The sequence below is a fragment of the Marmota monax genome, unplaced genomic scaffold (assembly GCF_021218885.2).
Source record: "Marmota monax isolate L192 unplaced genomic scaffold, Marmota_monax_Labrador192_F-V1.1 WCK01_AAM20220418_F8-fsc00017, whole genome shotgun sequence".
Taxonomy (NCBI): domain Eukaryota; kingdom Metazoa; phylum Chordata; class Mammalia; order Rodentia; family Sciuridae; genus Marmota; species Marmota monax.
In genome coordinates, this window is record NW_026695241.1 from 453,149 (window position 1) to 470,441 (window position 17,293).

Below are 17,293 nucleotides of genomic sequence, written 5' to 3' on the forward strand. Positions count from 1 at the left end.
AGCCTGGGCTCCAACCTCAGTTCTTCCTCTTTCCAACTGAGGCCCTTAGCAAAGTTCAGATCTCCCAGGACCTCAGTCTCCTTTTCTACCTCATAGAGAGCAGACTGTGTCAGGGTAGCTGCTAGGAGGAAATTAATGAGCACATCAGAGAGCTTCAGACAGAGCGATAAATTGACTGCTTACAGAACCCTCTTGACTTTCAAGTTCATGGCCTCTTCTTTGGTTCATTTTTTTTTCCATCCAGTTCTAATCAACAGAGGTGGTGTTTGCAAAGTCAGATAAACAGGTAAAAATTTTAGTAATAAAAATACTAAGATTCAGAATTGGCCTGTGCATTTGGAATTCAATTTAGAGAAGGTGCTCTCCCAGCCCACCACCATTTAACTTGATGGGTTGATTGATTGATACCTAGACAGGGCTGATCACCCTTTCTGAACAGATCCCAGGTAAAAGTGCCTTCAAATTTCCCTTCTCCAGTCTCTCCATGTAAGTGCCAATAGCCCTCCCATTACCTAGTGATGGAAACACACTTTTTATTTTTTATCAACATGTATTAATTACATGTATTAATAGGATTGAGTGTGATATTTCAATACAGACAGCATCTGTATGCAGAAGGTTAAAATTTGACCCTTATTTCTCACACTGTACAAAAATCAACTCCAAATGGATCAAAGGCTTGAAGGTAAGACCCGAAACTACAAAATAACTCAGGACATTGGTAAAAGCAACAGATCTTTGGTTATGGCTCCAGAAGCACAGGGAAGAGCATCAGAAGTTGACCAGTGGGATGACATCAAACTAAGATGCTTCTGCTCCACAGAGGAAACTCTTACAGAGCCATCCTGCAGAAAGGAGAAATATTTACCCCCTGTTCATCTGACGGAGGGTTAGTATCCAGGGCATACAAGAAATGCAAAAACTCAACAACCAAAATCAAGAAATCCAATTTAAAAATGAGCAAATGACCCAAATAAGACACTTCTGCAAGGAAACAATTTTTAAAGCCTAAGAGCATAACTTTAAAAGTAGAAGTTCCACACTTTTTTTTCTCCTAACTAAACAGATCACTATTTTACTTCCTCTCAAATTAAGAATTTTGCAAGATCAATGCCAGGACTGGAACCAAGAGATGCTTTGCCACTGAGCTACATCCCCATCCTTTATTTTTTTATTTTTTTATTTTTTTATTTTTGAGACGAGGTCTTGCTAAGTTGCTGAGGCTGGCCTTGAACTTGAGATCCTCCTGCCTCAGCCTCCCAGGTGGCTGGGATTGAAGGTGAGCATCACTATGCCTGAATTTCAAATTAGGATTTTAGTAATAAAAGTACTAAGATTCGGAATTGGGAAATGTGGGACAGGGGAAATGACAAGGGGGAAATGATCAACAGAATGTGAAAAAGAAAGGTTTGGAGGCCATTGTTCACCACTGGATTCTGCGGTTGCCTGGATCTTTCTTTTCCTGCTCCCTGATGTTTGTGTCTTGAGTCTTGATTCCCGTTCTGCTTGGCTTCCCCCTCCCTGAGCTCTTTAAAGGTCTCTTAAGGGATCCCAGTGGCCCTCACGGAGCCTGACCAGTCTGGGTGTGTTTCTGGTCTGGGTGTGTTTCTGGTCTGGGCTGTGACCGTGCAGCATCTCTGGAAAGCACAGTTGGTCCCCCTCCTCTTTTCCAGGTGCCTGAACTGAGGCTCAGAGGGACAGACTCACTGTGAGTTGCCAGGTGCCGTATAATTGGCTGGCCCTCAGACTTCTGAAGGGCCTCTGTTAGGCCACAGCCTCTAGGTCAGTGACACCGCTCACCATCCTGAACCACACACCTTCCTGTAGGAGGACAGCGTGCGGCTAACTCACAGGAGGGCAGGGGCACAGATGAGGAAGAGAGACCAGGAAGCACACACAGAGGTGACAGCAGCCTTCCCACGGTGGAGACATTTCTTTTCTCTCTTCTGTGACAAAACATTTAGTAACGTGGCTGCACTCACAAGGGAAGCAAATTTCTTTTAAAAATTTATTTTCTCTCTTGCTCTGTGGATTTCCCTGGAATTTCATTTAGAATCAGGCAAGTTGAAGAAGTCTCCCAGTTTCCCAGGGCAAGCTTCAGCACTTTTAAAGCCCCTACTATCTTCTGAGACGGAGACCAGGCACTGAGGGTGCAGCACAAGGTCAGATGCCCCTCTTACAATAGAAAGTGACACCAGGTGCACCAATCAATGCATTAGACAAAGGTCCCAAACAACACACAAGCCCACGTCCCCGTGACCTCAAGAGTGCCACACTGCCTGGTTCAGGGACCACAGGGCAGCACTGCATCTCTGACCATCAACCTGCAGTTGCTCTGTGAGAGGTTTAAATGGCTTGTGAAGAATGTCCTACTAGCCGGGCACAGTGGCCCACGCCCATGATCCCAGTGACTCAGGAGGCTGAGGCAGGTGGATCCAAGTTCAAAGCTATCCTCAGCTACTTAGTGAGGCCCTAAGCAACTTAGTGAGACCCTGTCTCAAAATAAAAAGGGCTGAAGATGTGGCTCAGTGGTAGAGCACTTCCGAGTTCAATCCCAGTACAAAAAAAAAAAAACCCAAAAACCAAAAAACTACAAAGTCCTATTAACAAACAGCCTGTCTCTCCCCTCCTCAGACAGAACTTCTTAAGGATTTTTTGCTCCAACACCACTTCCAAGTTCCCCGAGTTGCATTGTACTAATAAACACTGATTCTGGAGTCTTTAAATGTTAGACTGTATAATGAAAAAGGGCAGAAAGTGTCTTTAAATACCAATGAGTTCCAGCACGTTGGGCTGCCAGAAGCCTGGTCTCTACCTCCGGCTCCCGCCCCAGCACTGGGGTTCGCACCTGTCAGAAGCCCACATGAGGAGGTTGGGCCCGTCTTCCCCCTGGAGTCCTGAGGGGTCCAGGCCAAGGAGGGTGCCCCTGTGGTGAGGGGTGACCCCCATGCACCCCCACACCCCTGCCTCGGTAGGTCCTGCCTGGAGCATGTACCAGCAGCCCTCTACTTCTCTTTTCCGGCCTTTGTGACTCAATTCCAGGGGGAGAAGTGGGCCTTGGGGGCATTTTAATGTACCATTCCATCTCGGGACTTTTAGAAAACCTTATAGAAGGAGGGATGGGATGGTACAGAATGTTTAATCTGGGGCCAGGTGTAGAGGTGCACGCCTGTGATTACAGCAGCTTGGGAGGCTGAGGCAGGAGGATCTTGAGTTCAGAGCCCACCTCTGCAACATAGTGAGGCCCTTAGCAACTCAGCAAGACCCTGTCTCTAATAAAATATAAAAAGGGCTGAGGATGTGGCTCAGTGGTTAAGTACCCTGGGTTCACTCCCTGGTACAAAAAAAAAAAAAAATCAAAGAATGTTTAATCTGGTAACAAGCTGTACATGCAGCCGTGCTCTGTACCACTAGCAACCTGGGGAACATGGCTACCTTGGGAATCCTGCACTGTGGCCTGGCCCAGGCTGCAAGTTATCTGGGTCCTCACAGCAGGCAGGTGGACACTGGGACCCTGAGAATGTAACACCCTGGCCCAAAGTCAGCCCTCTGAAGTGGGCAGCCAGCACTGGACACAGGTGTTTGGCTCGGCAGCCTCTGCCTCGATCACCAAGCTGCCCTTGCAAACCACGCACGCGTCCCTTGTGGGCCCAGCAGGCCAACCAACCCGGCTCAGAACAACGCAGTCCTGCCACGCAGCACCCCCAGCCGAGGGGCCACCCGAGGAAGCAAGGAAGTCTGCGCAGTCTTTCTGTCAGGCTCTCAGTACACATCCATGAGCACCTCTGAGCACACGGCCAGTGGTGGGTGCTGCACTCAAAGGCCTTCTGTTGTGGCCAAGAGGACTTGCCATGCAAACCCACCGTTATAGAGGACGGACGCGTCTAGAAGGCCCACGGAGCTGGGTGGAGGGTGCTACGAGCCGCCTCTGCCAGCAAAGAAGCCCAGGGTGCGTGTGGCTGTTGGGTGGGGAGGCATGACTGCAGAGGGGAAGCCATGTTCCTGCAAAGCCCCATGAAAGGGACCAGAGTCCTCCTGGCAATCCAGCAGAGGCAGCAGCCTGTGGGTGGAGCAGGACCCCCAGCCATGTTCCTGTCTTAATCCCCACATCACAGGGCAAGGAGACCCGAGAGATGGGGTCATGGACCTCAAAGGGGAGATTACTCTGGACGATATGGATGGGCCTAGCATCATCCCTGTACATGGCAGAGGAAGGCAGAGACCCTTCAAAGGATGTGGTGGCCAGAGAAGAAGAGGCCGGGGGGCCGGGAGGGGGGAGTCGACACTTGAGACGCTTGAGGTGGACCTACCCACCGTTGCTGACTCTGCAGAGGGAGGAAGAGGCCACGGCCAGGGACCACAGGCGGCCTTTCGGAGCTGGGAGATCCCTCAGCAAAGAGTTGACACGGGGACGGGATGGGGACCTCAGTCCCAGAGCCACAAGGAGCTGTGATCTGCCCAGCGCAGGGGAGCTTGGAGACGACCCTCCCCCACAGCCTCCGGAAGAGGACACAGCACTGTGGGTGACTTGGTTTTAGCCCAGTGACTCCTGGCTAAATGTCACCTTCTGATCTGTGAAACCAGAGATAATAAATTCACACTATTTTAAGTCCCTAGCTCTGTGGTCATCTGTCACTGTGTGTGGGAACAGAGCACTAACACAGGCATCAGGTGGGAAGCCCTGTGGAGGGCTCTGAGAAAGGAGGCCCTGGAGGGAGTTTGGGCGTGGAGAGGAAGGAAGGCTGGGGAGGCCTCAGAGAGGAGGGCGAAGGCCAGCTCGGCCTGGACCCAGGGGAGGCTCACAGGCAGCCCGGGGGGCCAGGCTGAGGAAGGCCCCCAAGCACCCTGCAGATGCTGCTCCCGAGGACCTCGCTCGCTGTGCCCTGGCCTCGGCCTCCATCTTGGACTTCTGGCTGCTCCTGGGTCTCTGTCCTGGTAGCTCTTACAGACGAAAGCACCCCCTCCATTCACACCCACCACACTCAACGCCATTCAGTGACAGTTTTCTGGGAGCCCCACTGCACCCTGACACTCTGATCAGGACATGAGGCCTGAGCCTTTCAAGGGATTGAGCAGCAGAGTGGGGGCATCCAAAGTACAAGGAAGCAGGTCTGGGAGGGGTCAGTGCCGAGAGCAGGAAACCAGAGAGGAAGCAGCTCTGGCCAAGAGGGGTCAGGGCAGGGGGAGAGGAGAGGGCGGGCTGGAAGGCCATCACAGGGAGAATTCACAGGATGAGATCTGCAGCTGGAGAGAGGCTCGAGGGTGTCCAGCTCAGGTGTCAGATGGACAGGGACATCAGTGACTGAGGGAAGAGGAGGAAGAGAAGAGATCCAGTCAGTCCGTGCCTGCCGAGGTCTCAGTTACCTTCCCACCTGCCTCTGCAGAACGGCCATTCCAACCATAGGCATTAGACAGCACAGAGGGATGGAGAGACTCCGCCAAAACCACAGCTGTCAGACATTCCTGGAACCTCCTGGGGAGTACAGGAGCTGGGTGTGGCTGGGGCGCATTCTAAACCAACAGGGGCTCAGAGTCAGCCCTCTGGAAGCTGGCCTTCCAATGAGAGAGGCTCTGCAGACCTCCAGAGAACCCTGCAAGGATGCATGATGAACAGGCGTGGCAGGGAGAGAGTGCTCCTACCCAGAACCCAAGGCTCATTGTCCGTGGCCCCTCCTAGAAGCTCATTTTCCAGGCACAAATCTAAAGCTTCAGAAATGCTTGCCATGCAGCCGGTGGGTGAGGCCCGCACAGTACTGTGGCTTGAATGATGGTGTCCCCCAAATGTACATGCAAACTAATCCCCAGTGTAAGGCAGAGTTTAGGGAGGTGGTGAAGTCCTGAGGCAGAGCTCTAAGGAATTGGATCAGGTGACCTTGCAAAGGGCCTGATGGAGGCAGTTGGACCCTCTCTGGCCTTCTACCCATGGCCATTTGAGGACGAAGCATCTCTCCATCCTGCCAGGGGATGAAGCTGGGTTCCAACAGCAAGACTTCCCTGGGCAGAAGCAGCAGGACATCACCTCTGTGACACCCCAGCTAGTGGCTAAGGCCAGCCAGATTCAGGGGGGAGAGGAATTGGACTGTCTCCTAGATGGGAGTGTTTGTGACCATTTCTATTCCTTTGCGTCCCCAGCGTCATCCTGGGTGCAGCGGTGAGAAGAGGGATGGATCCCACACACTCAGAACCTGCTCCACAGAGCCTTCCGCCTGCTGCCCGTCACCCTCTCACTCATCGTGTTTCCAAGCCTCACTCAGACTGGGTTCCCCATTTGTACAATGAGGACACCAGCCAGTTCAGGGAGGATCCAGCCCCAACGTGCGTCCGGCCCTACCTGACAGCCCAGGGGCCCTGGGTCTCTTCATGCCATCAGGCCTGGACACCAAGAATGCCGTGGCTTACCCAAAGCCACCCTGCGGTCCCGGCAGAGCTGTCACTGGGCTGCAAGATGGCTCCAGAGGCTCAGCCACGGTGTGTGCTACAGTGTAGAAGGACAAGAATTAGCTGTTTTATGAGAAACTCAATTTCCTTATTACAGGGCAGACAACCACTGTTCTATTCTAACTAACTACACTGATTCAATTAACGGTGCTAAATACAGTTCCTACTTGAAAATAACTTCAGTTTACTGCTTCCACAAACCTCATTACATTTGATTAAACAAAATACATAGTAATAGACAAAAGATGCTGCTAACTTTTGGCCATGGCCCATTGACTAGGGGGCCCACAGCTCTCGGCAGGAGTGGGGGCTGCGTGCAGGCCTCCAAGTCAGGAAGCCTGGGTTGGGAGCACAGCTCCAACTCCTGGCGCCTCGGGGGCCCTGGGCTTCCACTCAGTGAAGAAGAAGGCGGAAGGACCCACTTCCAAAGGTTGTCCTGTGGAGGACACAGGAAGACACACTTCCTGTCTCAATCATGTCTCCCCACAATGCCCGGGTAGAAGGGCCAACCCCTGACGTGATTTGGACATGATGCCAATAAAAAAATAAAAAGTTTAAGTGAGGTCATATGATGGAACCCTAATCTGATAGGACGGACTGGTGTTCTTATGAGAAAAGGAAGAAAGAGACACTGGAGATGTCTGGGTGTGTGTGTGTCGGTCTGTCTGTCTCTCTCTCTCTCTCTCTCCACACACACACACACACACACACACACCCAGGAAGGCCAGGTGGGATATAGCAAGAAGGTGGCCATCTGCAAGCCAGGAGATGAGGCTTCACCAGAAACTGAATTCTCCAGCAGCACCTTGATCCTGCTCTGCCTGCCTCCAGGGGTGTGAGAAGAGACAGATACGTAACTACAGTTTAGGCCACCCGGCTGGTGGCATTTTGTTATAGCAGCCCCCGCTGATTGACACAGATGTCAAGCGCTTAGAAGAGCTCAGAGCACAGAACAAAGATACATTGTTTGTAGCTGCTACTTTTATTTTCTAAGTCCACTCTTTGGGTCTTGTCTAGAATGAGGATGTGTATGGGGAACCTTCTCCATAAGAGAAGAGTATAAAAGACAAGATAAAGAACCCACCAGCATTGCCAACCAAAAAGGCACCCAGCCCGAGTATTGCATCCCGTGGGCTTCTAGATGGGAATCTGGTTGAAGGCAAGGACCATGCTGCACTCAACTTCAATTCCCCTTTGCTCTGCATGGGCCCAACACAGGTCAACTAAACACTAACAGTGAAGAAAGGCGCCCGTTGGAGTCCTTGTGAGCAAGTACCCAAACATGGCTCCCCTCCGGGTGGATTCAGTTCTGTTAAACTAACAAATGCTTTCTGCAGGATTCCTTCCCTACAAAGAACTGAGGATAAAAAATATTATGGCTCCTGTTCTCATAGAGGGAAAAATGAAAGGGATCCATTTATCAGAAAACCAGAGGACAAACGCCGTAGGCCTTTTGAAGGGTGCCAGGAGTCCAGAAGAAATGGCCAATGTCTTGCAGAAGAGAATAGGAAAACCAAGTGTGAGGCCACTCTGACTGGCTCCTGAAAGCACGCAAGTTTCTAAAACCAACAGCACTCACGAAAACATCGGAACTCTGGCAATCAATTCGGTTCTGCAATTAATTAACGAGGATTGGACCCATTGCAAATATCAGAGAAATATATCCACAGACCTTGCACAGATTTTCTTTTAATTGTTGAAATATTTAAAAAAAAAATAGAGAGGAAAATAATTCCCAAAGGGAATAATGAAGGGGGCATCACACTGCCAAGCCAGAGAGTCAGGAATCAAATGATGGGGACACTGCAGGCTCTGTCCCAGGAGAGGGGCCCCGGACCCTTCTGCAGCTCTCTGTCCACACTCCAGCAGGAGGTCCAAGCACCACGGGGGAGAAGAGGGGACGCACCTGCAGCAGGGAGCATCCTCAGGGTTCCTGGGCACTAGTCATTTACTCACCTCTCCAAATCTTCTTGGCCACCTGCCCAGTGGCAGGTGCTGGGAACTCATGGGCAAGACCCTCAGAAAGAGTCGGGGGTCTAGGAACTACAGGACCTCACTCTCTGACTTCCCCTACCACCCGTCATCTGATCAGTCATCCCAAGCTTCTGCCTTCCAGGAAGGGGGTTCGCCCACTACCCCTTCCCTCCAGGCCTCCTGCCTCCCTCCTCACCCACTGGGACCCACTGGCCACTTGCCGTTCTGTGACTCTGCGGCCCATACCTCTGCCTCTTCCCAGTTTCCTGGGCCCTTCCCTCACCTGACTGCCCCAGTAAACTCCTGCTGGTGCCCATGTCCCCTGGTTGGTCTTGTTACCAAAACAAGCTCTAGTAGAAATGGTGCAGCTGGAACAGCAGACCTTCAACACCTCCCAGATCCAGAGGATGGGGTCCAGAATCAAGGGGCCGGCGAGCTGCATTCCTCAGAGGCTCCTCCTGGGGTTGCCCCTGTTCATTAGCATGTTGGTTGTGTCCTACTCTCTCCTCCTCTTACAAGGACTCCAGTTATTCTGGATTAAGACCCACCCAGATGACCTCATTTTAACTTAATTGTCTCTTTAAAGATTCTGTATCCATCGCACTTGGAGGTAATGGGGTTCGAATGCCATCATGTGAATTTGAGGGGGGACAAAACTCACCCCATAGCGATTCCCTCTAATTCATCCATCCCGACCCTCTACAGAATGGTAGGCCTACAACGCCCCAATGGACCTAAATTGCCTCATGGGTTCCTAGAAATTACAAAATAAAATCCACAGTCCTCAGCAGAGGCTGTGATGGAGCACGGAGTCCCTCCCCCTCTTCTCTCTTACACCTTTTTAGAACTAGGGACAGTTTCCCAAACCACTCCACATCATCTCTCTCCCACCCATCCTCCTGGGTCTTACCCCTGCTGACCACTCCCTGGGCGTCCCCTCCAGGAGGCCTTCCTTCACCACCTGTCCTTCTGGTGGGCTGGGTGGACTCTACAACTCATGCTCCCCCCATCCCAAAGCCCAGATCACACCAGATGGCCATTGTCTACCAACCTGTCTTTACACTCAGGGACAATGTCCACTCTCCCTTGAGTTCTCACCAGCTGGCAAACCCTTGGTGAATGAGTGAGTAGAGAATGCTGTGCCCGCCTCCCCAGGGAGGGATGGTGCACATCTTGTCCTTGTCATCTCTGTGTCCCCACAACCTCTTTCAAAACCTAACACAGGTCTCTCCACTGACCTATCGTGAAGTGGCCTTCAAGAGGACAAAGGCAGAAGAGCCTGGCAGAGCATCGTCAGGGAGGCTAGAGAGACCCTTTCATGCCTGATGGATTTCAGTTGCTTAATCAACTTTAAATTGTTTTTCATCATATCCTTCCCTTAGCTAAGCACTGAATTAGCAGCAGTTGTTTTAAAAATGAAACTTCATTGTAAAGGAAAGCAAACACTTAAGTGGAAAGAGCATTGGTTCAGGGCCAAGACAGTCGGGGTTCTACCCAGTGCCCACCACCCCAAGTCCTATCCTCCCCTGTTCTGTGTGTGGTCTGTGCAATAGAAAGTGTTTGAGTTGCTTTCACCTTGCTGTGAGCATTAGATGGGAGCATGCACATAGTAGGAGCTTAATGAATGCACTCTGCATTCCTCCTCTGCCTGATCAATACATACAAGGGTGTTTTTAAGCATAGAATGTATCTTAGATAACATTCTTGCTGGGGACAGGGGACAACGAGTCAGTTGGTTTATAAAGGTGGACTCCAGACACCACTGACTGGGGGAATCTGAGCACATTTAGAATTGTTGGCCCCATTTCCAACAAAAAAAAATTATACCCAGAAATTTCAGATAGCAAGAGTCTCCCCCACAAAAGATTTCAGCTGTCAATGACAACTGGCAACATGGTTGTACCTCCTTCACATTCTGATGAAAACCTCCCCCGGGTCTCACTGCTTGGAATGCAGACCCCAGGACCAGCAGGTGGGGAAGGGAGGCTGGTGCAGAGGCCTCTAGCCCTCTGATGCAGGTGCCCTGTGAACTTACGATTTCTATTTTCCAAAATATTTATGACTGCAAAGTACACAATAAAACTCAGCTGATTCTCACTCTGATCCAAGCAGAAGTCTCTCTCCTCACCATCTCCTGGACGGAGCCGTGGGAGGGCTGCATTGAGGACCACAGCAACAGACAAACTAGGCTTCTGTTAAAATTCATACATAATCAAAACAAATTGGATATCCACCCTTATTTCCATAGGGAGCAGCGCTATAATGATTAATGCTTGACAATGATATTTAATTAAAGCTTATTTACTTTATAAGTACTTTCTGAGTATTTTTCCTGGGCTATGTCATGCATTAGCATTCCAAGAAAATGTAACCTATCACCGGTGAAGACGAGGGTTATAATAACCCAAAAACACGCAAATCCACAGCAGGCACAGCCTTGGAGCGTTTCTTACAATAAAAAAAATATTTTCAGTGAACACATTTGAAAACAATTCAATTCTCGAGGAATGAAGTGTTGATTCTCTCTCTCTCTCCCTTTTTCTCTTTCCTTTTTCCTTTCTTTCTCCCCAAACATGCATCCCATACACAAAAATAGAACTCCTCGTGTGTATGTCTGCAATTTAGTTCCATCTATTTTTATTGTAGAATCCCTCACGTTCTCTACCCCAGACTTGGGCTTCTGATACAATTAACCCTGAAATTCTCAGTTGCAATATAATCCCAGTCAGAAAGCTAGATGGATTCAGCCCCACAGACCCATCCCAAACTCCAGACTGAAAATCTCAGTCTTGTTTTCAGGCATATAATGATGAAAACGATACTGTGAAATTCTGTTCTGGAAATGTACCTTAGGTCTCTAAGTTTCCCCGCCCCAATTCCAAAAGATTGGGTCTAATCTTCCAGTACTGATTATTATTTGACTGAAATTATTAGCCTTATCAGTGAAAGGACACTTGATTTTATTTTATGTGAATTCTGTGTAAATCATGAGAGACCATCTATCCATTAAGTTAGACTTTGGAACCGTTCATTTTTAATTTTTAAAAATGTGCAGTTCATCACTAAAGTCCGGTAGCTATAGATACAGCTCTAATGAAGCGGAGCAGAGTCACCCATTCTGGTCCACTGCATAGATCATGGAGTTCTTCAATTTGTGCATGTGGACCCCGAATAGCAGGTATGTTTTTGCCTTTGGAGAGAAAACAGAATGTACGTCCTGCCTGGTGAGGGGAGAGACTGGCGCTCTTCAGGGGAGCCTCTGCAGGGATTCCAGGGTGGTGCTCTGTGGCAGGAAGTCCGGGTGCCTAAGAGGTTGCCAGGGACTGGGTGTCTTGCAAACACCTTCCTGTCACCCTACCTGTGCAGAAGTTCCGCCTCCTCCACGGCATTCCGAAGGTCCTCACTCCTGATCCACTTGCTCAATTCAGGGCTCACGTGGGGTGAGTAATTCTGACAAAAGATGGCAGGTCTGTCATTGCTCCAGATTCAGAAGGGGGTGCCAGGAAGCAACGACACTCATGCTGTATATAAATCTCTTGACAGAACAAATTCAAAATCCTCGACTTCTTTACATGTCAAAAAATATACGTAAGTTGTTTTTTTTTTCTGACACATGGTTTTAAATTAAGACGTAGAGAACTGTGTTCGTACTTTCTGTGGAACTCTCTAACTTCACATAGTTAAATGGCATACATCTCTTGGACTCAGTGCATGATCAGGCCCATTATACAGATGCAGAGATGCCCAAGTGAGTCCAGTCCCATCCCTACAGCTGTATAGGCCATTGGATTCCAAGGCCTGGGACCTCTGGCTACAACCAGCTGCTTCCTAGAAGAGAATCTGAGAGGGTCAAGAGCACTTACTAACCCAAATCTGAAATCCTGCTCCATGCAATAGAAGAACAATCAAATGAGCTCTGATACTATCAGACCTGGGGTCAACGGTGCACAGGGGACACTGGCAACTGTCATTTTTGACCCACACATGGCCCACCTGAGGAGTTGTCAATACAGCTCTGCCTGACATTTTGGCTTTCAAATCTGGAATCTAGCTTGAAATAAATTGAGCTTACTTGATTTGGTTTTTAATTCAGGAAAAATGCATCCCTCTCTGCTCTAAATCAGTTAATGCTCGGAGTCCCGCGCACTGCTTTTCTTTGCAATCCTCACGATGAAGGTGTATTTTATAACAAGGTGTTCTATTGCTTTCTAACCATTCATCCCACATGCGTACGTAAACGCTAAATGAGTTGGAGAGGCATTAAAGGCAATTTTAATGCTTTTAAAACCAAAGGTGACATCAATTTAGGCTGGCTTTCCAATAAATTCTAATTTTTTTCACTTGAGGAAAAATATATAATTGCTAAGTTTATGCAATTTAACAAAGTATTTTTAGCCTCAGAATAATAAATCTCTCCTAAATTGAGGTTCTTTGTACTTGTTACAAAGAGTTAATAATATAAGGCAAGCGAAAAATAAGTGCAGTTATTAAACACTTTATTGATAAGTTGAGACCAAGAGTTACACCAACAGAGAAACTGTGAAGGAGAAGAATACTGATGAAGTTAAAATATAAACAAATATATAATGCCACTTTGCAGGATTAAGTGCACTGTCTAAAAGAAAAATTTAAGGAAATAATTTAAATAAATGGTATAATAAGATCCTTTTAAGAGACAGCTGTTCGGATCCATATTTAGATTCATGTTCTTTTATCCATTCTATGAATAACAACCAGCTTTTGTTATTTCCTTACATGAAACCATTTTTAAAACAAATTTCGAGTGTTATAAATCACTCAGAATGCACGCACCCCTAATTCATGCAGTTTTATTGCCACCAAGGAAATCATCATTTTTTCAGACTTTGTGTCTCTCTGTCTTTCTCTCCCAATGCTCTTCTTCATTGCAGGAGCCTGGATAGTTACGAGTTTTGTTTTGTTTTTAATTTCATGACTAGGAACCCATTTTTTTCAAATCAAGGTGTTTTAACATTTTTAAAGGGGGAGAAATTTAACACCCTTGGTAACTATTCTCCACAAAGCCTGTTAACAGAGAATTTGATAGACGTGCAAATCTCTCTCTGTTTCAAATGCTTATTTATAGAAATTTATGAAGGCTTAAAGGGGATTCATTTTGCAAAAAAAGCAATTTTGCAGACCGTTCGACTCTAATACAGACTGGTCTCTCCGGCATGTTTAAAGAAAAAGAGAATATGCTTTAAATTTTAGCTCAGGTGTTGAGATCCTAGGCTGATATTGGTGGCTGTGAAGTGTGGTGTCTCCATAATGCAGGAAGTGTACGTCACACAAACTCATGCACATTGCCAATATGTCCAAAAACACAGTGCAGCCACGCAAATCCCCTCTGTCAAACCAATAATGCAAAGCTGGCACTGTTATTATTATCAGCGGTGACTACATGGTGAACTTGCGCTTCTCTCCTGGACCCCTTGGCCAGCCCACTGACATCTTAGTAAGACCCGCCTGCAAGCCGACCTTGGAGTAGCAATTTGTATTTAAATACTGAGAAGGGGAAGAAATGGAGGCCAAGTTCCAGCTGTGCCTAGTTAGGGACATCCAGTGCTGAAGCTGGGAAAGGCCCAGGGAAGCTGGGGTTAATTGGAAGAAAGTTGGGAATTCAGTTTAATCAGGCCAAAGCTACGGAGGAAAACAGACTAGAAAAATAATAATAATGTTAAGGGGGTAAATTGCAAGTCTGGAAAAAGAATGATTTAGGTTTGATGTGTAACCAAGAGGGCAACCCAGACTGAAGGAAATTCACCTTAACATCGGCATTTAGTCTCAAAAAAACAGAGAAGTTGTCAGCACCCAAGTGGAAGGGCAGCTGTGTGATCCCTGACTTCTAACATCACCTCCTGGAAAACCGGTTGTTCTTACCTTGCAAAAAGAGTGAATTCACTGGGCCCAACAGATATTCCAATACCAGTTTGAGGTGAGGTGTCAAAAAAGTTTTTACCTTGACTACCACAGTTGAAAATAGTGAAGAAAATAGTAATAATGTGAAATTTCTAAATAAAAATTTCAGATTGCGTTCACAAGAGAGTACAGGAAAAGTTTTAAAATCAGATGCTCTACCTTAATAAAGTAAAGGATGAAGGCAAAGATGCCCGTGACATCTAACAAAACCAATCTGGAAGCAAGCTTTTTTTTTTTTTAAAGAGAGAATTTTAATATTTATTCATTTTTTTTAGTTATTGGCGGACACAACATCTTTGTTTGTAGGTGGTGCTGAGGATTAAACCCGGGCCACACACATGCCAGGCGAGCGTGCTACCACTTGAGCCACATCCCCAGCCCTGGAAGCAGGCTTTTGAAATGTTACCTCATCAAATCAATCCAGCTGAAAGCTTTCCACGTGGAATCAGCACAGAAAAAACTTTTAAGCACTCAGGATGTTAGCTATAAAATGCGCCGTCTCCACTGACAGGGCCCTGGGATGCTCAGAACCTGGACCTCACCAGCCCAAGGCGCAAAACGCACGGCTGGAACACAGGCTGCGTGCTCTCCAGAGCACCTGGGATTTGTGCTCACAGAAAGGAAGAGAGGCATCAGGAATCCAGAAAAGGGGGAAAGGGGATTGGAAGTCCCCACGTCGTTTTAGTTCAGCAGTATTCCTACAGCCAAATATTTCACTGCCCTTGACCAAACTGAATGACGTGTTTGTTGTTTCTGTACAACTTACTCAAAACTCACCACCTTGATGCCAGCCCTGCTCAGCTCCAAGTTTGCAGGTGAAGGGAGATGAAGGGAGGCTCAGAGAGGTCCCTGTGTTGCTGGGGGCAGGGGTGGGTAGGGGGCGGGGCTTTGTCCTCTGGTGTGGACACTTACAGTTGATGGACATCCTCCTGAAGACCAAGAAGGAGCTCTCACGTTTGAGGAGAGACTTGGGCAGGGCGGAAGACCCCAGCTTCCAAGCCAGACAGATCCAGCGTCACACCCTGCAAGGGGCTATTTATACATATTCAACCAGTGATTTAACTCCCCCCCCAAAGCCCTACTTTTCTCTTCTGTAAAATGGAGCATCCAGTTCCTCAAAAAGTTAAAAGCAGAATGACTACGCAACCCAGAGATGCAGCCAAGGTGGGACCCACCCAAGCGCCCCTCAACAGATGAACAGGTAAACAAAATGCGTCTCCCAGGGAGTGGAGTACAAGCAGCCACAGAAGTGCATGAACTTCTGGTGCAGTAGGTCATGGGGATAAACACTGGAGCCGTTACCCTCAGCACGGTGAGCCAGAAGCAAAAGGACAATACTTCAGGATTCTCAGGAGAATCGGTGTTAGGAAGTATCCAGAGTTGACCAAGTTATAGAGACAAAGAACTGGAGGTCACCGGAGGCTGGGAGAGGGGGAACAAAGGAATTTAACACTTAGTGAGACTTCGAATTTTCATCTGGGTGTGTTATGGTTTGGTTATGAGGTGTCCCCCCAAAAAAAACCTGTGTTACTGCAGGAAAGTTTCAAGGTAAAATGATTAAATGATGAGAGTAGTGACTTAATCAGTCCCTCCCAGTTTGAATGGACTGACTGGTGTTGGTAACTGCAGGCAGGTGGGCATGATCAAGGGGTAAGTCACTGGGGGAGGTGCCCTGCCAGGGTTCACCTTCCCTCTACCCCTTCCCCTTGATCTCTCTGCTTCGTAGCCACCCTGAGACGAGCAGCTTCCCTCTGCCATACTCTTCCGCCATGATGTTCTGCTTCAACTTGGAGCAATGGAGTAGGTCTGTCATGGACGAAACCTCTAGAACTGTGGGCCAAAGTAAGTTTTCCTCCTCTAAGTTGTTCTTGTGAGGTATTTGGGTCACAGCCACCAAAAGCTGACTGATATAATATGATAAAATCTTTTGACAATAGATGATGAGGATGGTTGTCCAACATTGTGAATCTCTTTAGTGACAATGAATCGTGCACTTGAAACTGCTTAAGATGGAGTTGTGTGTCAGATGTGTGTTACATATGATTCACAAAAAATATGATGAAAGTGTAGTGAAGAGGAGAGAGGCAACCAAATATTACTAACCTTTGTATGTCCCCAGAGTCTGTGGCAGGTGAACAGGGATCAGGCCCACAATCAGGGTCCCTGGGGACCCCACCTGGCCTCCTCAGCATGTGCTGTTCTGAGCTCTTGGACTGAGGAGCTTGAGTTGCCCTGTCTGTGAGGCCCATGTTGCAGGACTCAGGACAATTCTTTTCATCAAGGGGAGAGTTAGTCCTGGGACATCAGTTTCTGACAAAGGCAATTAACAAGTTGCACACGGAGAAACTTACTTTTTCCCTAATCATGAGCTTTAAAATTCACTGTATCTAGAAAGACACTGAATTTAAAATGCAATTATTGTGCAGTAATTAACTTTGTCCAAATGAGGCCCTTTCAGAACTGTTTCTTTAGAGATACATTATAAAGCCCAGTGTTTTGTTTTGTGTCTTTTTTTTTTATTTTTCAATAAAGTTTTTTATGGTCAAATTGGTGGATTAAAAAAAAACTGTCTGATTCAATATATTTGGGCTCTTTCCAAGAACTCTGTCACAGTATTCAGAGTTTCAGCTTCCCACTTGGGGGAGGGGGTAGAAGAGTCTCATTTCTGTAAATCAAATGTGTTTGTTGCCACGTGAAACAGCCTCACAGAGATCTGCCTCCAGGCAGCCAGTCTAAGACAATGGCAGCAACAATTAGACCTCGTCCTTGCCCTCCCTCCAAATTTAGCCCGGTTTTGCCTGAAGATTGCTGCAGCCGCTTTGCCCAGGAGGGAGAACAGCCAGGTGACAAGGGTGCCAATGGCCTTTTTCCTTCTGCATAAGGTCCGTTGAGATTTCTTACTTTTCCTTCTTTTGTCTTTCCCCTACAGTCCCTGGGGAGGAAA